Source organism: Galleria mellonella, unplaced genomic scaffold, assembly GCF_026898425.1.
Source record: "Galleria mellonella isolate WM207_F2 unplaced genomic scaffold, CSIRO_AGI_GalMel_v1 utg35, whole genome shotgun sequence".
NCBI lineage: Eukaryota > Metazoa > Arthropoda > Insecta > Lepidoptera > Pyralidae > Galleria > Galleria mellonella.
The window spans coordinates 790,089-814,946 of NW_026442082.1; the positions used below are offsets into that span (position 1 = coordinate 790,089).

The 24,858-nt window shown below is 32.6% G+C and overlaps 1 protein-coding gene across 7 annotated transcripts in view; it reads right to left on the reverse strand.

Annotated features, from left to right (window-relative positions):
- Positions 1-24,858, reverse strand: part of LOC113514201 (5-hydroxytryptamine receptor 1-like) — a 162,192-nt gene that overhangs the window by 96,273 nt on the left and 41,061 nt on the right. For 5 of the 7 annotated variants that reach the window (XM_031908254.2, XM_052896898.1, XM_026898209.3 and 2 more), the window contains one exon: positions 5,326-5,393. The exons of the other annotated variants lie outside the window; for them this stretch is intronic. The gene's annotated coding sequence lies outside the window, so the exon portion shown is untranslated. The remainder of the gene's footprint in view (positions 1-5,325; positions 5,394-24,858) is intronic. 7 annotated transcript variants of the gene reach the window in all.

The following is a 24,858-nucleotide window of genomic DNA, read 5'->3' on the forward strand; positions in this document are numbered from 1 at the left end:
TATTGAGTGCATTAGCATTATTGATTCAGAACATGTGTCTTTTCTGTTTTACTATTTGACTTGAAAGTTAAAGTCTCTCTATTACTAGAGTAATTGTATTTAGAAATGGCTTTGTTTGCTTCTGTCTTGTTTAGAGGATTTGAGTCTTACTTGTTAGCAAAGATTTTTGTTTCTAAATATCGTTACCAAACTTTTAGTAACATTCTAATAATGACAATTATCCATATCCAAATTAGTATTATAAAGAGAAAAGATTTTTAACATATTATTTGTATTGGACAAATTTTAAAAAAGAATAGTAACTGATTTTTAGAACTTTTTCACGTATAGAAATACATTCGAAATACGTATAAATTCTACATTATCAGGGAATAACATGTGTTGTATTTTCATAAAAATCGTGCAAAGTCGGTTCGACTTGATAGTATTTGTATACAATGATATTATATAATGATAATAGTAACAATAATGTAGGTGACGAAACAAGATAGGTATGATAGTTCAAGGAAACGAGACGTAGGGTCACGAAAAATGATAAACAGTTAGTGAGTCTTCGGACGAAAACATAGTATTAATTGTTAATATATGTACTTATAAGTAAATATTTTATATATCTATTTATCTATTTTCACACCAAGTCCTTTGCAGAGAGAACGGAGCGTCAAAGACCTTTACTCTTAAACACATCTCTTGCTTCCTACACTTTAATAATTTCATGTACGCACGCCGATTGCGTTGACACCTGATACCTTTTTCAGAAAGTCTATTAGATTGTATGGTCTATTTGATTAATTTATGTTTAAGTTTACGTATACTATCTTATATATACTCGTATCATAATATTATAATTTTTAGATTAATTTTCCCAAAAAAAACACGAAGCAAATGAAAACTTTTTAAATAAAAAAAAATTAAAATGGCACACTTACGAATAAGCAAGATTTCATCAATTTTAAATTTCAATTTAAACTAAATACTAGGTCGTTTTAAAAAGTAAAGAAATTTAAACTTTTAGGCTCAATTCAGGAATCTTATTTCCCTTGGGGCTCATACGAGTATACACCTATCTAGAGTTAGAGAACTTTCCTTAATTAGCAGACCTAGAGGCAAACTAGGGAATATTGTGGTTAGGGCTTCAAGATTATTATTTTAATGTTATGTCAATAGTTAATATTTCAGAATTAGTTGAAGTTTATATTCAAAATGTTAAAGTAAGAGTATATTTATGGAAATTGAGTAGAAGTTTATTACTCTGAGTTAAATAATTTTATTACAAATAAAATTTATTTAAAATTATTCAATTACGAGTTATAACCTGTGACACTTGTATTTTAAAACAAAAAACTATATTTTCTGTTCTAAGTATTAAACTTAATAGAGAAATTAATCAGAAACTGTTCTTAATTTTATTATTATAAATAACCGTATATTTCATCGATTTTCCAGCTCATTCCAGAATCCTATAATCTATTGAATAATGAAACAACTTTCTAGACATGTATTTCCTGCCTGAGACTCGACCTAAGTTTTCCAACATTTTCTACCCAAAAGCAAGACGTTAGTCAAGGGTTGTGAAAGTTATAACGACAAAAGTTTATATTTATGATGGATTTGTTTTATAATTGTCCTCTCCGTAAAGCAACAAATTCACGACAGAAAAGTTTTTCTAAGCACAAAATTTTTGCGCATTTTTGTCTAAGTTTTAAGTCGACGATATAAAACAGGATTGTTATATTTTTCAAGTATGTATGTTATTATATATGTTTGAATTTATACGTATGCCTAAATTATTGGCAAAAACTTTTATAGGCCAAACTAAAAATAAATACGGAATTTGAAACCACACCTTCTCTACTACCATGACGGCAATAATATTCTTCCCAAATGAGCAACAACATCAAACTATATTAGATTAATATTGTATATTGAGGGCACACCTTCTTATAGCCTCTATTTGTATTTATATAAAAGTCACTTTTATATATGACTTAGATGGTAAACAAGTAGTAGCTAAGTTATTATTGGTATTATTTTCTTTGCACTTTTTTCTAAGTCAGAGACACTTCTAAAGTAATGTATGAGTAAATAAAGCTTTATTTAGTGATTAAGAATTCCCACAATGCCCTATTTTTTTTCTTGTGCAAACGGTTGTTCAGGTATTTATACACCCATATAATAGTTTGTAATAGTTCTATAATAGGCGTGAATTGTGTAGATAAGACATCAGAGGTATACCGTGACGATATTATTTGTTCAGGTGATAATGAACATGAATATAAAGTACGCAACGGAGCGCAGTATTGACACGTGACGTATTTGTTACTTATATTCTTAAAAATAGAGATTTTTGATCTGTTCGTTTCTATATATTATTAATAATATATTTTTTAAAATGTTCTTGATTGTTCTATTTTTCATATCTGATTCTATATATTCTAATTCATACTTGTGTGGGATAAATTTGGTAATCCGTAACTAATGGTACTATTAAAATTGATGGCGATTTTTATTAGAAATAAATAATCTATTTGTTTATGCTTTTGCACATATTAAAATTATATTACTTACTGTAGACCTTACAGAGAGGTCTTAATACATGATGGCATTATCTAACAGTCAACCGTTACTTTAAGGGGGAAAGGGATTGTTAGTAATGGAGACTGAGAATCCTATTGCTAGCAACCAGGTCGACCTCCTCGCGGTTTTGTCTGGAAACTATCATGGTTATTTCCTGATGAATTCATTATGATGGGCTAACTGGCCTGTTTTTATTCTCATCTATCACCCTTCACTGGTGCTCCGCCAGCGTATCCCGTTAGCGCAGGCGGGGTTACCATACCATTTTCACCCATCAAAAAAAAAATCGTTACTTTAAAAAGAGATTAAATGGCGGTGCATTGGTTTAGAAAAATCTATTTGTAAATAAAATAAATACTTCGATAAATAACAACATTATTACATTTTAAGATGAATGAACACACAAACATATAAAATAACTTACAAAAATTATACATACATAAAATTCATACATTACAATACACATATAAATATACGTAATACATTTTAATATAATAAATATATAACTGTTTTTATTCTGTTACATAATTATTATATAACTGCAAAACGTAAAATGCTCTGAAATCAAACAGTCGACGTATTTATCAGTTCATAATATCCTTGCCACGTTGCCACACTGAAGTTTATGTCTCTTCGTATTATCGTTTGTATATACAGATGGTAATGAACTTGACTGGTAAGTATAAAGTACTTATGTAACCAAATGCTTACGTTATTAATATATATTTTGATTTCATATTTAGAATTTATGTAATAAGTAAACTGGAGCGAAACCCTGAGTACGCATTATTCGGTTTTACTCTGTTATGAAATTGAAAATAATATACTTAAACGAACAAAAATGACCAATACAATTTAAGGATAAGCAAAAAGAAGAGGCGATGAGATGAAAATCGATGGAATGAAAATTTCTCAAGTGCGGTAAATGCAGTATAGTACCCGGTAATACGGTCTAATAGACGGGACGATAATCTCAAATATGTTCCAGAGTATGAGTGGATGCGAGTGTTTCAGGACTGTTCTTTATATATACTGTCATAGTCTATGGGGGACGCTTATATAAAATAGTGAACAAATAAAGTCCGTAATGATAACGATGAAGTGCTTTTTTTTATTGAGTTTTGTCTGGATATAATCATTTGGCTACGATTCCTATGGACGTGAATGTAACATTACGATCCACGTTTCTCGGAAAAAGTTGTCCAGTCTCCCAAATCCCGTAGATGGTTTTCAGATTTCTACCTTTTTATTTTGTATTTAAATGCTATAATTACCGCAAATTTATCTATCTATGCTTTATGTATGAAGATAAATTTGAATATTTATTAAATTTGAATATTATATGAGTAATTATGCAGAACAGCCATATAATAGAAACAGTATATATATTCATGTAAACGCTAGGCTGTCCATTACAATTGAAATTGCAATCGTCCAGAATTGTGTCGTAAATTTTGATCTTTCATCCTATATACATAAGGTAGTGCTAACTAACAACAATGTAGCGTAACTGATCGGTAATGGTTTCCTGTGTACACATCCACTTCCTTTTTATCCTCGACCTTGGTCACTGACAGATGACTAGTGCCGTCAATGTAAAATGTCGTATGCTTTATTTGAAGTTTCAGAATGAATTTGTTAAAACAATTAATTATTTTGTAAATAAATTTACTCTTAAGAGTTTCATTTGTTAGATACATTAATTTAATAATAATTCATAATGTAAAATCAGTATAAGGTTTTACTAAATTTATTTAATGACCAAATAGTAGATAGGTAAGGGGAAATATTTTTTAACTCTTATTTTTTATGCATTTTTTATTTTAGTAACTGGTGCAATAATGTGTAAAATAAATTAATACAAATTATATTAGTTTATTCAAGTGCTAAAAAGAACATAAAAGATAAACCCTGATTTTGAGGATTTTAAAATAATTATTAGTTTAAACTTAAAACAATTCATTTCAATTGAGATTAATTACATTTTAATATGTAGGTAATTTAATTTAAATCTACAATAAAATATTTTTATTCAATGATTATTCTATAGTACTACTAAAAAGACAACAAATATTAAACTATCATAGTTTAATATTATTTAATACTTTAATAAAGATTTAAAGTTTATACCAATTACGATTGTTTCTTCACCAACCGACAAACCGACTTCAATTGTAGTAAAACCAGTTATTTTTATTTCCAAACTAAACTACTGATGATTTCCAGGTGGAACTGTGTAAAGTTTGATTTAATCATCATCATCATCATTATTTCAGTTATTATTCGTTCACTTGGACAGAGTTTGAATTGATAGTCGTAAATTCTATTATGAGAAATAGAACCATTAGACCATATTATTAACAATCCTCTTTTCTAAGCTTACTGCTTGATATATAGAATGAATGTCAAATAACATAAGAATTCAAAAGGAATATTACATTAATTTAGTCACTTGAAAAGGATGTCCTCTATGTTTCTCAGTTGATATATAAAGTAAGAGAACGATTAAATAATACTAAGAATGAAAAGGGGAAGTTTAACCATTTGGAAAAGATGGATGAAAGAATACCAATAAGATAGATGAGAGAATTAGTGCAGATGTAGGTTGAGGTCATATTAAACGGATATACGTAGAGGACGTTTTGGAATACGGCCAAGAAAACTCGCCCTGCAAGCTTCAATGAATAGATTAATGAATGTGGACGAATCGAAAGAGGTCTGTTTGAATGAGAACTTCAGATAACTCACCTTTTTCAAGTCTTCAAAAAGATGGAAAGTTCTCAATTCGAGAGCATATTTTTTTGTATTCGCCAATTCTGAAACAATTATGACTTTTTAAAACATATCTAAGTATTAATACTAATAAGTTAATACTTCCATATTAGTATAGCATATTGTTAGTAATTTTGTTAAACTGATTTTTTTCTGGAGCAAAAAATAAACTTGCGCGCGTGATTACATCCACGTGATTAAGATTACAGGCGCATTTACTCATCACAGGTCCTTCCCGTTACTGTTTTTCGTATAATGTCCAGTTCAATGATAATTCAAAAGTCACCTGTCCATAACAATTATTCATGCAGAATATTTATTTTCACTTATGTACATAAATCTTTTACCCCATCGATTAGTTAAGCCATTACGACACCAAGAGATAACAAACAAAGTCATTAATAATAAGGAAAAAACAAATGACGGTCATTTGTATAAGCCTTTCGAAGTTTAAAAATACTTTTTTATAGGTAAGTAGAAAATAAAATATTTTCTAATTACATGAGCATTTAAAATTGTTTCTGTCTACTTCAATGAGGGAGGGACATGAAATATACATTGTATGTGTGAAAGTATTATAAAGGAAATGCATTTAATTACGAACCTCGTTAGTTTTATCTGCGTGTGTAGGTGTTTTGTTAGCGAAATGTTGGCTAAGATAATATTTACCATCGATAATACAATCATTTACATTCATACATTCTCATGCTTACGCAACTAGATGGTAGTGCGTGCGTCATTGTACGAAGAACTACGATATCAAATGGCGAGTTTGCTTTTGAAAGGTATGAGTCAAATTAGTCAAAAAGTCATTCTTTATTTTCTGAACTGACATCAAAGAGAGTTATCGATTTAACTGTGTTTCTTTTGTACATTACGTGACATCTTCAATATTGTTAATATTTACGATTATTTTTGAGATGTATTAACATGTTTCTTCCTACCCTAATGGGAGACAAGCATGACGAATGTGTATATATGTATTAACATTAATATCAATTCATTAATTTATTTCAATTGTTAATCATGGTTCATTATTAATTGTTACTAGCAGCTTGGTCAGCCAATATTTTCTTTTTTATAATGTAAATGCTGATATTGTTATTTTTTATATAATTTTTTTTATACGTATTTTTGACAACTGTACTACTGTGCTTATTCTTCAATTATACATTTATAATATTTTTTATAACTCTTAAAGTAACAACAAAGTTTATGGATCATCTTACAGAAAGTGGTAGCTGTCATATATAGATGTAATTGGCATTGTGATTCCCAAAGTGTTCCTAAGGCGTTACCATTCCTAAGGATAAGTATTATGTTTGTGAATCTTGTAATTTCACTGATATATCCGATTCTTTAAACTATTCAATTTTATTTGAATGCTATTGATATAAAAGAATATTATGAAGAAAACACAATGATGAGAGTCTTTTAACTCTCATCATTGTGTTTTTTTTTTATTTGATATATGTATGTTGTATTTAACATATATATATTTATTTATTTATTTATGTAAATATTTATTTTAGTTTCTGTTTAGCGCTACTACTGCCCACTTACTAATTCCTATGTCACTGTGTTAGGTAGACTGGAAGAAATATCTTTTAGAGATAAGTTCACCTTTGTTAACTTTGTTATTAACTTGTTGCTATTACTGTACGTTTGTGCAATAAAGAATGTATTTAATCGGACTAATTTAATTTAAAGGAAACATACAGTTGCCGTATTAAATTATTCTAGATTGTAAATGATACTTATTGGAGGAAATGGTAAGAAAGAGGCACTAACATTTTAAATAGCAACTTAAAATTCAAAACCTTAATTTTTCCATCTACTTGGCCTGGTTTCTCGTTACGCATTTAAATTATTCCAAGCTTAGAAACTAGAAACTATGTTTTCAACATTTTCTTCGACGTCAAGGGGATGCATTACAGATTCACTTATGGTTTTAAGTCGTCCTAAGTTAGCGGTTTAGGTTAAATATTCAGTGTAAGTTATGGTTCGAGTTAGAACAAGAAATATTTGCCTGTTTAATAAAACAAGTCGTGATTTGATAGGGTTATCAGGAATGATTAAATTTATAATGTAATTAATAAAACCTTTTTGGTGTTATAGGGGAAATTATTTTCATTTCATGTATTGTTGAGAGATTTCACACCCTGTTTAGTACATGTTTATTTTTATACGGTATTCAAATGAATATTCAAAATAAGCATTGTTTTTAAAGTGAAAAAGTAGGGTCTCCATTCCACTCAGTGCTTAGGTATATCTGTTTAATATTTTTGTTATTATTTTTCTATATGACAATATACATAATATTTTGAATAAACTAATTTTGATATTTTTTTTATTTTGATTGAATATTAGGTTATTATTACTAGAGGTGACTTTTAGACTAGAGGTAAGTTGGATGTGGAGTTACAGTAAAACAATACGGTATATTAATATTTAATAACAGGTAAATAAAATGTTACGTGATTAATTTTTCGACAATCGAACCCAAAAAAAAAACTATATACAAATATTGAACTCACGTAGTAAATAAAGTGGTCTCATATCTACAATTAAGTCGCCTCCATACCTTTCACGCCATCAAACTAGGTCACCTTTTCCTATCCCGTGGGTGTCATAAGAGGCGACTAAAAACTTAATGGTCGAGGGATGAGCACCAGCGTTTCTTAAAACATCACCAAAGCCTAACTGCGATTGCCAACTCGATTACCAAGCCGTGACAATTATAGGAACCTATAGGAATTATAGGAAACCCGCTTATGGGGAAGGTTTAAGTTCAGCAGCGGACAGATAACGGCTGATATTATGATGATGAGACTTGAGTAGGTATACGTTCATAGAAATATTTCAGATATTTTATTACTCGCCATTTATAGATATAATTTCAAACTCTTCCCAACGGAGGACACATGCCATAGAAATCAAATACCGAGTTATTTTTAGCCCAATAATCAAATTTCACTGATATTGTTAGATTGTTGAATCCAAGTGGTGTCTGTTAAGCGATGTTTTATCATCATAATGTAATTTTTCATATAGCTGTTCTATCGACATTTTATTACAGACATAAAAGCTGTTTATAATAATACTATATATAACTATACGAAAAATCTACTGTATACGCAAAATGTACTTTACTGGAAGTGTAGTCAAGAAAAAATGTACGAGTATATTGGGTTAATATTTTTGTTTGATTTCCTTTTAATTTAAAAATGAGGAGATTTTTAATACATTGTATTTTCTTATGTATTTTAAGCGATAATTTTATCGATTTTGAATCGGTATTAATAGTTTTTTTTTACTAACTAGCTTTATTCGTATGTTAGTCCCATATCAATTTTATCAATTTATGTCGGTAATGTTTTTTTTTAGGAATAAACGTTTTAAATAAATTATTGTTATTTAATGTTATTTGAATTGTAACGAAATTAACTGTATTATTTTAATTTTTTAAAGCTTATGTTTTTTTAACTTGCTATGTTTGTTGTTTCCGATAACGGTTTCGACTTCATCCAGAAGTCTTTCTCAGGATAAATATGGTGTTTATTTACTTCGTAAGTTCATAAAATTTCCATGACAGAGAGAGAATTAATTTTGTGTCAAATGTAATTAACTTATTAAAATCTTGTAAATATAACATATTCAGATGTGTGAGTTATACTGTTTCGCCCGATCCACCATGCTCTGTCACCTAGTCAGTTGACAGGACATCTAATGAAAACATTGTAAGTATGCATTAATTTTTTTAAACGATGATAAATTAAACAGATGACAACCCTATTAAATAAATCGTGCGGGTCACAGCGGGTCATCTAATATGACCAAAGGTTAGAAGGGACTCGAACTTTGATGTATACGTTAAATAATATATAGCATACTGGTTTTTGCCAGCGGCTTGACCTACATTGTATATTATCTGATTTATATATAAGATGTGACGGATACTCTAATAAATTATTATGTAATTTCAAAATATTTTTGAAAGATATATATTTACAAACAATTATTTAAGATTTTATATTGCATCGATGCTTATAATGATTATGTCGTTGGGCAGTCTGAGCGAAAGCATCGATGTATTTATAAAGCGCAGATTCAGCTCTTTATATTAACATTTATAACTAAAACTATCATTAATAGCACCAATGTATTATAATTTCGGTTCTTCTTTTCAATTAAGTGTTTCCTCTCAGTGTCAGTGTAATTATTTCATGCATTATCATCCAACCAGTTTATGGCATATGACTTGTTACCTAGTGTGTCCTTTATCTGCTTCATGTAGTCATTCTTCGGTCTTGCCCTTTCTCTTTTGCCCTCTAGTTTTCCTTCTACTGCTCTTTAAAAAATCATCGTGTTGCATAAGGTGGACCAGCATTTTTATGGTTATGGATTCGGTTATATAAAATTATTTCTTCATTACTGTTCCGAAAATGGAAACCAATAATATAGTAAAAAAATAATATTTATTCAATTATCTGCTACATGTCTGGGGCCATAATCAGTCATAACAATGATAACAGTTTCAAGAGATAAAAGCTAACTTCTGTCAACATAGTATTTGTCTTTCAAATGTGACAATAGAGAATTATAAGAATATATTGTCACATGATAGAGTGTATATGAAATTTATTGTATTACTAGCAATCCAACCCAACTTTGCAAGGGTAGATAGAATTTTTGAAAATAATATACATATAACCTATGTGACTTGGTAATAATGAGAATTTTCGAGAATAATATATGAAGCCTAAGTTTCTATATAATGTAACATTCTATTATATAAGTGAGAGAATTTTTAAAATTGGTTTAGTAGTTTTAGAGGTTTATACATTACAAATAAACAAGTAATTAAATCTTTTCCTTTATAATATTAGTATAAATTAATTTTTACCTTTACCGCCAACTAGTGGGTCTATTTTTTCTTGCGAGGGTAAAAAAACTATTGTATCTTTCAAGTTAAAACAATTAATGCATATTTACAAAATTACAATGAACATAGTGACAAGGGATTTTTATGTATAAGATTATTTTGAAGTCCTGGATTAGACATTTTTTTTTTAATGGGTGATAATGGTATGATAACCCCGTCCGCGCTATCAGTATACAGTGGCGGGGCACCAGTGATAGATGACTAATGAGGATGAAAGCAGATCAATTAGCCCATCCTGACGAATTCTACTAGAATTAGCCACGATGGTTTCCAGGGCGAACCATGCGTGGAGGTCGACCTGATAGGGTATATTGTTAGTAATGGGGCTATTTGACCCCATTACTGACAATCCCTTTCTTTGTATTTATCACTAAAGTTATAAACCTGATCATGTAAGTGTTAATTTACTATAACAGCTTATTTTTGTCTAACTGATGAGCATAAGTCATTCCCAAAATTATATTAGTGTACCATGCTAGCCAAGCGGCTTGATTATTACTTAAAAAAATATTTTATTATTCAGTGATTTGAAACTGTAAGCTCTTGAATAATTATGTTTGCAGAGCACAAACTACATACAAGCAGTCCACTTACGTAAATTTCTACATCACTGCGTGGTTCTCTCAATTATACCATCTGAATTGGCGTAGCGAATCATATTTGTGAATTAGTCGGTAGTAGAGATCACGCGTCCAGCATACCACATATGTATATGAAGCTTGGGCTCTGCGCTTACTCATGTGGTCTCTATTTGGTATCAGATAGCTACCGTTACTAATCAGGTCATTGTTCAATGATCATGTTATCATATACTTAATGAAAAACATTTGGTAGTGATAAGCACGTTATTGAATCCACCGATAAATGATAAGCGATAAAACCAAGCGGAAATAGATAAATTATTAGGGATTAGTACGGATTACTGGCTACCAAAGTCACAATTTTATGTTATTGTTTGTAACTGTAAGAAATAAAAATAAATAATGTGTTGTAATTTAGTCATGTAGTGTACTGATATAAAAAAAATCCAGATATACAATCAGAGACTAAAAATGGTACAAAAAATAAAGTATTTATTTTAACCATACCAGTACAGTGACATTTATTGCAAGTAAACGGTGATTTTTTTTTAAATTTAGTAAAAATAAATTGTTTTCATTCATGTCGCGTTGTATCATAACTATTCCAAATTTCAATTTAAATTTGGAATAATTTTAAATCTATAGTATTATGAATCTTTGATGTTTTTACATAATATGTAATATAATAATGAGCACATTATATTTCATACACATCTTCCTTTATATTATATTGTGTATGCAATACCTATTGGCAAGACATTAGCTACCTAAATATATTGAATTGCACTCTATCACTTTCTAATTGATACATCAATTGAAACATTTCCTAACTGGGAGAGAGTGCTCTTAGCATTAATTCGACTTTGTACAGTTGTACATCCATATTCGTGCAGATTAAATAAATAAACTTAATATAATTTGGGAAGCAGTTCTTAATTTAAATTGTAAATTATTATTTTTTATAAATAAAAATATTAATATAAGAGTTACAGAGAAATAGATCGTTCCTTGCTTAGAAGATCTATAAGGCATATTATAGAATAAACAAGCAGATCGGAGTAAAGAGGCTTTGAAGTTATTAGATCTGCAAATCGTTATTAATGTCTTGATAAGTCATACGAAAAAATGGTAGAAGAAAAGATGATGATTATCATATTTGGTACCTATCATTTTAATTTATTTATTTTATTTATAGCACTACTTATGGTTGGAAATGATTTGAGTTTGGTCGCGTGTATAAATAATAAAAATATTTTACAATAAAAAAAGTGGAACTAAGTTTAAGTATTTTAAATATTATCACATAATCGAAATAAGAAAGATCCATCAAGAAGTCATAATACAAATAGCGAACTATTTTCTTAGTTCGATTTTTTTTTATTTATTTATTCTTTATTGACCACATTACAAAAAAAAATTCTGGTACAAAAGGCGGCCTTAATACTATATAGCATTCTCTCCCAGTCAACCTTTGGCAAAACAGAAATTTAATTATGCGGTGAAAAAATTACAATACATACAATGGAGAATTACTGCACATTATGATTATATAAATATACATACCTACATGAATACATTAAATAAATATTACACTAATATACAAATATATCATAAAAACATACATACAAATATAAATATACATATATACATATACCTACATACTTATAGATTATATCATATCATTTTAAAGAAAAAGACTAATTCTTAAGCCCTTTTTGTATTTTACAACCACAATAATAACAGAGACCGTTGTTATTCTATAATTATACTTAAATACAAAATAAAAAAAATATGTATATTATTTTACTCATTTTGAAGATCGTTTTATTATTTCGACAAATTAAATCATAACAAACCTATTACAGATTGTGGATTCCAATAAATTGCTTCACCCAATTAAAATATCCACGAAGTTACAATTTCTCTAATGAAAGATTAATGTTAGATCATTCTGTACAGTTTTAATAAATTCCCGCTAAAAATAACTTCCTATCCTTTTTGGGATAAACAAAAACTGGCCCAAAGCGTATCGGACACGTATTGAGAGGATTCCGTAGTTATATTAAAAGTTGGAACTTGTTTCTTATTACTTCTATTGGTTATTAATATGTTTGGAGGGGTTTATATTTTTATTATATGTGTCTTTGGTGTTTTCTATGTATGTTTGTATATATTTACTAAACAAAATATATTCAAATAGTCTCAAATTAAGCAGAGTATACACTCTAGCGTGTAGCTATGCAGGCCCTGCTATAGAATAGGCCACCAGTTCCTTTCCCGTGGATTTTTTTTTTTTTTTTTTTTTTTTTTTTTTTTTTTTTTTTTTTTTTTTTTTTTTTTTTTTTTTTTTTTTTTTTACAACACAGGGGGCAAACGAGCATGCGGCTCACCTGATGGTAAGTGACTACCGCCGCCCATGATCACCCACAACACCAGCGGCATTGCAGGTGTGCTGCCGGCCTTTTAAAAAGGAATATACTCTTTTCTTGAAGGTTATGTTGTCGTATCGGTTCGGAAATACTGCTGCTGGAAGTTGATTCCAAAGAATGGTTGTGCGTGGAAGAAAGTGCCTTGAAAAACGCACGGTGGAAGACCGCCACTCGTCCAGATGATTGGGATGAAACTTTAGTTTGTGGCGGGTTGTACGGTGGTGAAAATCAGCAGCAGGTATCAATCCGAACAATTCCTCAGAACACTCCCCATGATAAATTCGGTAGAAGATGCACAGAGATGCAACATCTCTGCGCAGTTTCAGTGGATCAAGCCGGACAGTAAGGCGTTGACTATCGATAATTCGAGCCGCCCGACTCTGAATGCGGTCTAACGGAAGGAGTTGGTACTGTGGCGCTCCTGCCCACAGGTGAGAACAGTATTCCATATGCGGCCTGACTTGGGCTTTATATAATTTCAGGCGGTGTTCTGGCATGAAATATCGTCTCACCCTATTGAGCACTCCTAACTTTTTGGAAGCTATCTTAGCCTTCTCCTCCAGATGACCGCAAAACTGGACGTCGCAAGATATATCAACGCCCAGAATTCCTAGACTCGACTTTTTATCAAGGGAAGTGCCCTGAAAGTGAGGAGATACGACAAACGGCGTCTTTTTTGCGGTAAACGCGCAGACTTGTGTCTTTTTGGGGTTAAATTGGACAAGATTTTGTTCACCCCAGATCGAAACTTGATGGAGTGAAGTTTCGATTTCAGACACAAGTCTATTCCGGCACTCATCGGTATGTGCCCGCGAGATCTTTGCATGACCGGTATATAATGTATCTCCTGTACTGTCGTCTGCATAGCAATGAATATTACTTATCTGTAACATATCATTGATATGCAGAAGAAACAGAGTCGGAGATAGTACACAGCCTTGCGGGACACCAGCATTCAAAGGTTTTAAATCAGAGCATGCTCCGTCGACTACGACCTTAATGCTACGTTCCTTGAGAAAACTGGCGACCCAAATGCACAGTCTCGCAGGCAACCCAAATGAAGGTAGCTTTGAAAGCAGCGCTCTATGCCACACCCGATCAAAGGCCTTCGCGATATCCAGACTAACTGCTAAGGCCTCTCCCTTACTCTCGATTGCCACTGCCCATCGGTGTGTTAAGTAAGCTAAAAGATCACCAGCCGAACGTCCCTGTCGAAAGCCGTACTGGCGATCACAGATCAGCTGGTGCTCTTCTAGGTACCGGAGCAGTTGACGGTTAATGATGGATTCCATAACCTTCGAGAATAAGGAAGTGATAGCTATGGGCCTATAGTTAGCTGGATCTGAGCGATCTCCCTTTTTAGGGATCGGATGCACCAGAGCAGTCTTCCAAAACTTTGGGACTATGCCCGATGAGTAGCTAAGCCGGAAAAGACGCGTAAGAACCGGAGCCAACTCTGGTGCGCACGTCCTAAGCACAATTGGAGGAATACCATCGGGCCCACTCGACTTATGGATTTCGAGGGAGAAAAGTGCTCTACGCACTGAGCTATGCGTGAATTTAATGTCAGGCATAGAGCTCCTACAACACGTGATGGTCGGTGGTGATTTCTCCCCGTCATCCAATGTCGAGTTTGACGCAAAGATGGATCCAAGAAGATCGGCCTTTTCCTTAGCGTTCTGGGCCAACGAGTCATCCTCCCTGCGCAATGGTGGAAAAGATGACTTACAGAAATTCCCTTGTGCAGCTTTGGCAAGAGACCAGAAAGCTCGAGTTCCAGAGGGCAAACTAGCCAATCTCTTGCCAATTCTACTAATATGCTCGGACTTCGCTGTGGCTATAACTCTTTTGAAAGACCTAGAGGCAGAGTTATACTTCTTTTTAAGAGCACTGGTGTTAGGATCTCGCATCGCCACACCTTTAGCCCAGGTTAGGAAGCACTCCTGTTTCAGACGAGATGCTGTTCTACAAGAGGCTCCATACCAGGGCTGGGATTTCCCACCGACAGGTACCACAGAGTTAGGAATAAATAATTCCATTCCCTGAAGCACCACATCAGCAATGGAATCGGCAATGGCGTCGGGATCATCCAGTGTGAAGCAAACCTGCCTCCATGGGTAAGATGCGAAAAAATCCGCATCTCATCCCAGTCTGCTGACCTGTAGTGCCAAACACGACGTCTACCCGTGGAACGTGGTGGAATCGGACTCATGAGAGGCACCTCGCTCCGCACCAGACTGTGATCCGACGATCCAAGCGGAGCTTCGACGGAAATCACATAGTTGTCTGGGTGGGTGGTCAGCAGAAGGTCCAACAGTGAAGGTGAATGGTCCAACACATCAGGTATTCGCGTAGGCGAGGAAACAAGCTGCGTCAGACCATAAGCCAAAGCAAAGTCATGAACAGATCTTCCCGCATAGTCGGTTGTACGTGAACCAAGCCATTCGGTATGGTGGGCATTAAAATCGCCAAGAATCACGACTTCAGCGGAAGGAATCTGTTCGAGCAGGGAATCTGTAGCCATTTGGACGTGCTCAATGAGTTGGTCGGTTTCGATGTTACCGCTGTGGGACCTGTATAGGCATGCATAGACGCGAGGATGGTCATTGCAGTCTACGCGCAGCCATAAAATAGACAGGTCCGTACCTTCAAGAGTTCCAAGGCGGCGACAGCAGATATCCTCTCTGACATACGCGCATACACCGGCACGCGAAACAAAACAATGTTCAAGTTTATAGCCCGGGTACGTCAGGTATGAAGTTTCGTTTGGAGAGGATATCTGTGTCTCCGTTAGAAAGAGCAATGCCGGCCGCGCCGTTTCTAGGTGGTGGTGGACAGCGTTTAGGTTAGAATGTAATCCCCTGATATTGCAGAAGCTCACATTGAGCGAAGGGGATGCCGTAGAAATCTTGCTCCGTTTGCCCTTGGTTCCAAAGAGCGGAATTTTGCCCCCCAGAATACGCAGGGCAGCCCGAGCGTGGTTGCTCGAGAGAGGATTCTCCAGCAACATGGTTACTGGTACCTCCCTGGGGTATGTTATTTTTTTTTAATTCCACTGCCATGGTTGCGTGTTGTAAGATAGGGGGACGGGGTTGGGGAAAGGATTTTAGGAATAGGAAAGGGATGGGTATGGGATGGGTATGGGATGGGCCTCCGGACTCCCTCACTCACCATACGGAATGTGATCGCACTAAAAGTGCAACCACTTAGCGTCGGTATTCTGTGAGGGTGTGGTACTTCCCCGGTCGAGCCGGCCCATTCATGCTGCAATATCATATGGTATTACAGCGTGGCTCTACCACCTAGAACTAAATATTCTCTACTCGATGATCGGATGTCGTAAGAGGTGACAAAGGAAGCTTATGGTGAAGGGATGGGCAGCAGCGTCACTCTTAAAACATCTCCAAAAGCTAAACTGCGATTGCCAACCCGCCTGCCAAGCGTGGCAACTACTGGTAAAACCTCCCTTATGGGGGAGGCTATGTTCAGCAGTGGACGGTTAACGGCTGATACAACAACATGCACTTCAGCGCCTATAGTACAAGTTTTGCCAAATTTGGGACTATGTTAGATGGCGTTGTGTAATGTCTCTGATAATATTTATTTATTATTATATTATTTCTCGCGAAAGACATATTTAAGAGTATTTCGGCTATACCGAACATATATATATTATATATTAATGTCAATTTTCAATATTTTTAGACGATTTAATTCTTATAACAAAATACATTATTCAGCCGATAAAGTTCTTAATAACCTATCAATGAACATACATAATTATGAAACAGTTACTTTTTAGTTATATTTTAATTTTTTTTTCTCTAATTATCGCACTTAAAAAATGTTTATAAAGCTTACTTACAAGAACCAATCGAGATTTTCTGAAATAAACACGCATACATGACATGTTTTAGTTATTTGTTTACAATTTTGACGTTTACGCACACGCGCTCAATAAAACTGAACATAAACTAAATATTCTCTACTCGATGATCGTATTTTATGGTAATAAATGAAGCATAGATTGCTCTTATAATCGCCAACAATCTATAATACTCCATATTATTGGCATCAAAAGTTGGGGTACACTTCAGAGGTTCCAAGTTTTAACGATGCTCCTTTGTGTTTTGTGAAGGATCTTTTAATTTATTACGAAGTTATGAGTCGATGCTTTGCAATGATTGAAGAAAGATAGTCCACTAGACATTTCAATATTGAATATCGTATATATTATTATGATTTTAATAGTTAATCTTTACTAATATTTTAAATGTGAACGTGAATTTGTTTGTTATCTATTAGAGTCTTTTTTTAACGAATTTTGTTATACACATTCTCTAATATTTGGGATGTTAAAAGACATATACTACTTTTTATTCTTGTTAACATTGAAGGTAGAAGAAGTCGTAGTTTTTATTCTTGTCAATTAACATTGGATGCGGACGAAGTCGTGGGTAAAATTAGTACTATTATAAATGTAAAAATGAGTTTGTTATTCCATACCGCCGTAAAAGTAAGCGCCAAATACTACATGTATGTTTTTGGGATAGAGTGAGACATAGACTAATCCTTTGTTTACAATGGAAGTCGGAAATAAAATATAATTAGAAGAACAATCAATTTTTTTTTTATGTATTACTCGGGTTATCAACCCGTGAATTCACGTGAATTCAGTTGTAAAGAATGTCGCCAGTTTACCTCGGCATCTACGTAATGACACGAAATTGCATGCCAATACAACAAACGTCTTTAATAAAATTCCAAGGTAGACGGATAACGAAGATATAGAAATTCCGTTCTATGTATTGAAATATGGAGCCCTAAAATTTTGCAAATACACGCAACCTTAATAGTAAGGTAGCCTTGAAATTGTCATAATTAATAAATTTGGGGAGATCGGGCATATAAATCACTCATATAATAGTTCATGCTATTTTTTATTTGTGATTTTGTTTGCGTGACAGAGATATATTATTGATGGACGTGATAAAAGTAGCTTGTGTCTTTTCCACCCCAAATACTACGTATGTAACAAATTTCATGATAACTGGTGGAATCGTTAAGCTATCAAGAGAGGATAAAAAGTATAGAAACAGACAAATTCACTTTTACATTTGTAATACTCGTATCGTATCGTATTTTGGCAATTATTCTTGGGAAAAGTTATTCATTTTCATGAATATCATTATTAGATGTTCGGGTCGATATAAGTATATCCATTACCAATTATGGCAAACGGTTTCTCAAGAACATGGTTTGTGCTTAAGTATTTCTATTAAAATTATTAGGCTTGAGCATATTTTATTACTTTTTAATAAATAGTAGTAGTACGATGCCCACGACCATTTACTACCATCAAACAGCTCGCCAGCAAAAGGAAGTTCACCCCCATACTTTAGAACCTAGGTGGTCGTGTACAACGCGGTTTCAGAGGTGTTTTCTCCAGCGAATACTTAGGTTATGTAATGAGCTCCTTGTCGAAGTGTTTCTAAAAGACTACAGGATGTGTTTCTTCAAAAAAAGAGGTAAAGAGGTTTTTTTAGGGTCAATAAAACGAACTTCATAGGTCTGGTATTGCAGGCGTTCAAATGCTATGTATGGTGACTACCATCAGATGGGGTATATGCTTGTTTACTACTTCAATGGTATAAAAAAAAATATCGAAGTAGACCTATTAATAAACATATATTTTGTACTCGTATCGTTTGTTGCCTAGTTTTTCATAATACAGGTTATCCTAGCTTTCGGGACAGGCGATTAGTGTAATTATGTGACACTTATGATGTTAACACATTAATGGCGGGAGTCGTAGTATTACGATTTATCTCGACTGTAGCTTAAAAGCGGAAGTCATAGTAATACGAAGGCGGGAGTCGTAGTAATACGAAGGCGGGAGTCGTAGTAATACGAAGGCGGGAGTCGTAGTAATACGATTTATCTCGACTGTAGCTTAACCAATTAATTGTGATTGATGAGTTTACTAGTCATGGAGAAGTGGCAAAATCGCCGTGTTACCTAGCATACTTTCGTCAAGATCGCCTTTAATATATTAATTACTATATCTAAGAACGCAATAATAACAATATCAATGTCAAACAAATTAAAGAATATCAGGGAAAGAAAGCTATAATTAAAGTGAAAAGAGGGTATTTTTAGCAATAAAATATGATCCGTATTTTAAATAATTCTAAATAGAATTATGCAAAGCAATTCCAATTCGAAGCAAATCGAATAAATTGCCTTTGGTAGCCGATTTGATTTAAGAGATGCAGTGATTGCTAGCTAGGTTTGGGTCACGACTCCAATTGATTCGAACGTGGGCGTGATTTGAAATACACTTCGGAAGATGTGTAGATTTTGATCTTGACATTATTATATATAAAGTGGCGGAAATTTAACATTGTTTCTGAAAAAAAAAGTGAATATATCGATAAATATATTAGTCGTTAGGAATGGCAACGCATGGGAGGTTCCATGGGCATGGAACATAGGCCATGTGGTCCCGGCATAGAATAAGCCACTCCTTCATTTTCATCTCCAAAGCCTAATTGCGGTTGTCAATATGCCTGACAAGCGTGGTATCTACTGGAAAAACCTTCCAAAGGGGAGGCTTATGGAGTAGTAGCAGTGGACAATTAAAGGCTGAGATGGTAATTACATTGTTCTACAAAAAAAGCGAATATGAATAAATATCTTAATCTTCAGAAATGGCAATGCATGGAAGGCTCCATGGGTACGGCAGTATATTCTGCGTTGTTTATGGGATTGTTCAAATTTATTTGTATAGACAAAGATTATCACTTTTCATCAGGTGAGCCGTCAGCTTGTTTGCCACTTCAATTAATCTCTAAAATTACATAATGCTGTCTTGTTTTATCTGATGCGAGCTGTAGTGATAATGTATCAATCGGTAGATTCATTTGTCTATAGTAGGACTAGTGCTAGTGTCATGTCCTGTCAACCCATGTCAAGTCCTCCCACTTAAGAACGATAAAGAAATAAGTGCAAGCATTAATATTGGATCGAAGGATATTTGAGAACATTGTGCAATGTTATGAAAGAGAGATATTGATCTTTGAGTATACATCTAATAATAAGCAGTAAATTTGAACTTATTTTTCCAAATAAAACATGGACCGAAAAACTATTAAACAAGTATTGAACTTTCATACTGATTTAATAACTGGACGCAAATTCAGGGTCTCAAAATTTATGTCGTTTTTCGACTCATGTTTCTTAGGGAAAAATAATAAATTTTCTTAGTAAAACAATTCTTTAAAATGATAGAAATTTAACTTTGTACGATGTAGGTATTTAATATACAATGCAGGTTATAAAAATAATATAACTATTTGGTTTTACAACGAACACAAAGTAGCATTTGAACGAAATCATTTGACCGAAACAAACCGTTTTCACCATTTAGCGACAAAGGGCCTTTTCTCCACCATAAAACTTTACTGCGGTCCCTAACTGACGAATACATAACAAGTGGAGCATTTTGGTGTTTTTCTACCATTTTCCTGAACATTCTGAGAGTATAAGCATTCCACAGGTACTTATTAAGATGCTTAGAAAAATCTGGTTCGATAATGTGCCGATTACTTTGCAGAGGCGTGAACTATGAAGCCGTCAATAATATTTTTTAACTATCGATCGATTATACTGGTCGATAAAATAATCATTCCTGCATGTCTAACTATAAAGTCAGACAATGGCTTACATTTTAATGTCTTCATTTACTATAAGGTTGTACAATCACTGACATAAAGATTATGCTATAAAGTATTCTGGGAAGTCATCATCCGAATTGCTCTATGTATTTAAAAAGGTGATCATTTTAAAACAAAAACAATAGTTACTTACTATTGGTACAGTAAACATATTTATTATATTCAATAATTTTAAATATTTTATTATCAATAACATGTGACTTATTAATTCATTTATATACTTTTGTACATTCATTTTTAATATGAATGTCAGGTAATATTGAAAACGTACACAAGTGGACTTATCCTTTGAAAGGATTAATATAAAATGACGTTATTAAAACTACCAAACTTCGGTTATGATATGTACAAATGTAAAAAATATATAAAGTTTACAATAATAATAATAATAGCCATATGGGGTCTCAATCCGATACCCATGAAAATAACATATTATTAGATAACGTGACACCCATTTTACTTAGTCTGCCTAATAGTAACAAAAATCATTCTAAAATCTAAAAACTGATCGTAATACGAGATTGAGATTAAAATCACGAGAGATATCTGTCAAAATAATAATTATTTTATTCGTTTAAATATTTCATGATAGGGTTAGTAATTAAATGTCACAGACACATAATAGGTGTTTTAGATGTATGTACGTACAACGTTTTGAAGTAAAATCTTCAGAATTGTGTTTCAAGAAGACCCTGCCTTTCTATAAAAATGTCAAATGAATCTATCTCAAAATATAATTGTTATCGCACTCGTGAGAAAAAACAAGACGCTGAATATTCTCGTCTCGTTCTATCTCAATCATGTGTTAGGAAAAACATATTTATCCACGTACACTATTTATCTATGTGCTTTGGTATATTGTTAACGATTTAACATTTGTCTTAAATTTCTTAATCATTTGTAATATATTATCGTTTAAATTACTAAATATAAACATTTCTTTAAGAATGCGTAAATGCAAACGAAGTACACTATATTAAGAAATACGAGAGAAGGAAATCTCGAAATAAAATTCCCCAACAAGCCACCTAATTAGGTAGGCTAATTTCCTCCTCTTATGTGGAAAATCCGTGCCCAGCAGTGGGACGTTAATGGATTTTTAATGATCATGTTTTGAGGCTGAATGTTATAATGGTCCGGCTTTTACCAACAGAAATTTTCATCACATTTTTCATTAGGCGAGCCGTCAGCTTTGTTAAAAAATATAATAACAATATTATCTATTTCTAAGCGATTTTCATTAGGATTTTTCAATTTATTTGCATTATTGTGATTATAATACGTGATTACTTCACATATTCTTAACCGATTTTGATAATTCTTTATACAATCAATAGAGTTTACTTCGGTGTTTGATTGATGATTGGTGTTATCCTCGTGCAAATTTTGTGAAGATTGAATTTGACTGCTCTTATGGAGCAAAAATAATGTAAATTTTTAGTTTTGTGTTCCATAGTTTATGGTTTATAAGAGAAGTGAATTAAGGTGATCGTTTATCCTTATACTGAAGGTTTATGCACACAATACTGATTGTGTCTTTATTCGATTCATTTACCGACTACACATTGTAGCGAGGTAATGTTTTTAAAATCATTGGGTTCCAAAACGCAGAGAGTTTGAAACCATTTTCTCGATTGAACGTTTCATGTTTCTTGATTTTAATCAATTATTATAGTTTATCTAAATGATAGCATTAATTCCTATCTCTTATAAACCATAAACTATGTAGTGTATTGTGAAGTAAAATATATTCATAGATACTACTTCACATTTTGAATTAGAACAAATTCCACAAGCCTGAACTGTTGCATTCCGTGGTTGCTTTATATTATGCTGCAACGAATTGTGTATACTTTGTTAATTTTTATCAAATATTATTTTCAATATAATTGTATTAAGCGAACTTATATTGTTAAGTGACGTATATATATGCACATTTAGCCACATATGTATTACATTTATTCAGGATCCTCTTAAAATAAAGTTTTTGTTATCAATTTTGTACGTACTTTGTATACCATTTGTTATTGCCAATCCAATTTAGTATATTTTCGTTTAAGTACTGTACTGTTTTCAACAAATTGATGCCACTAAAAATCAGCGTCATGTTCAAAAGAATATTTTGTTAATAGTTAAGTATTTTTGTAATTAAGTGTGAATAATAAATATTTCTTTCTTTCTTTTCTTTTCTATAGTCTTCTGACTCCAGATAAACCGTTTCTAGTAGCCTTATATGCATATTTGCAATCACAATAAATTACAGTTGTTTCTAATTTATTTATAAAATATCTTGCCATTAATTGATGTATTTTATTATATCAAGACTAGGGTATTTTTTGTGGAACAAAATGTACCTATAGAACTACGATAATAAGTGTATGGACTTTCCTAAATTGAGGTATTTAATAGGCTATCCTTGAATCGAAATTCTGAATTAAAGTTATAATTCGTTAATGTTAAACGACTTCAGAAATGGTACCATAAAAATTTTCGCCCGGCAGTTGCATGACTAAAACGTTATTTCTTTACCAAGACAATTTGATGTTTATTTCTCGTTGTTATAAAGTTATCAAAACAGCAATTCAGTTGGATGTGTGCGAAACAAAACATTTCAACAATTTCAGTAAGAATTTTAAGAATAGTAATGGTTCTTAAGCGACTTCCGAAAAGAGGAGGTATTTTTTTGTTGTCATGTTGCTAATTCTAAATCGAAGATTCAAAATTATTTTTGGAAGTGATAGTATTGGATCCATATTAATTTTGTAGCAATTGAAGATGCCGTTTTTTTTTCGTATACGAACTGTTAGCATGTGATTACGTTTTACTATGTTTATAGAATACTTTAATCTCATACTAATAGACTGGAAATGCAACCATTAAACGAGACGAAGAAAGATTTACACTAGTGTGCGTGTTTTGTAAATGTGTGCATATGACAGTTCTGATTTTATAAGGAATTGAAGTTGCAAAAATAGCAAATGTTTACGTCGCAATTTTCTTTTCAATTCGTATACGTTCAGAACTTTATTTGCTTTCTAATGGTTCAATAGTATTGCATTTAAATAAGTAAATGTTTAGTTTGATAGAAAATGTGTAATTTTGTCTTTTTTTTCTAATTTATCATATATTCAAGCACGGAATACTCAACGTTATCCAACTATATTGACTTAAAACTATATTCACTTGACACTTTATTACGATTTAAAAATAATCATAATTTATTTTGTTCATTCTACTGCTACATCTAATTCGAGCTTATATTGTGTATGTATATTTTCCTGTCTATCTATATCGTTCTAATATACCAGTAACGGCGGGGAAGGGATTGTTAGTAATGTGAACTATTAGTCCCATTGCTAGCAATATATCTTGTCAGGTCGACCTTCACGTGGTCTCTCCTGGAGACTATCATACTAAATTCCCGGTGCAATTATCACGATGGGCTAACTGACCTGTCTTTCTCACCTATCATCCCTCACTGGTGCCCCGCCAGTGTATGCCTGTAACGCGAGCGGGGTTACCATTTCATTATTATCCATTAAAAAAAAACATACATGTAGCAATAATTTTTCTCTTTTACAATACCAATGTATAATTTTTATACTAAGGTCAAAACACACGAATATGCATTCTAAATTCTAATATTTTAAATGTAAGTATCAACAAAACATCTCAACGATCATTGGCTTATTTTATCATGACTAAATTCTTTATTTTTGCGGAGTAAGTAATATATAAGTAGTATAACTACGAGTAGCAGGCAGTCGCAGCTTCATTGGAGCAAATCGTTTCTGATCCCGCAGGATTTTCCAAAAACC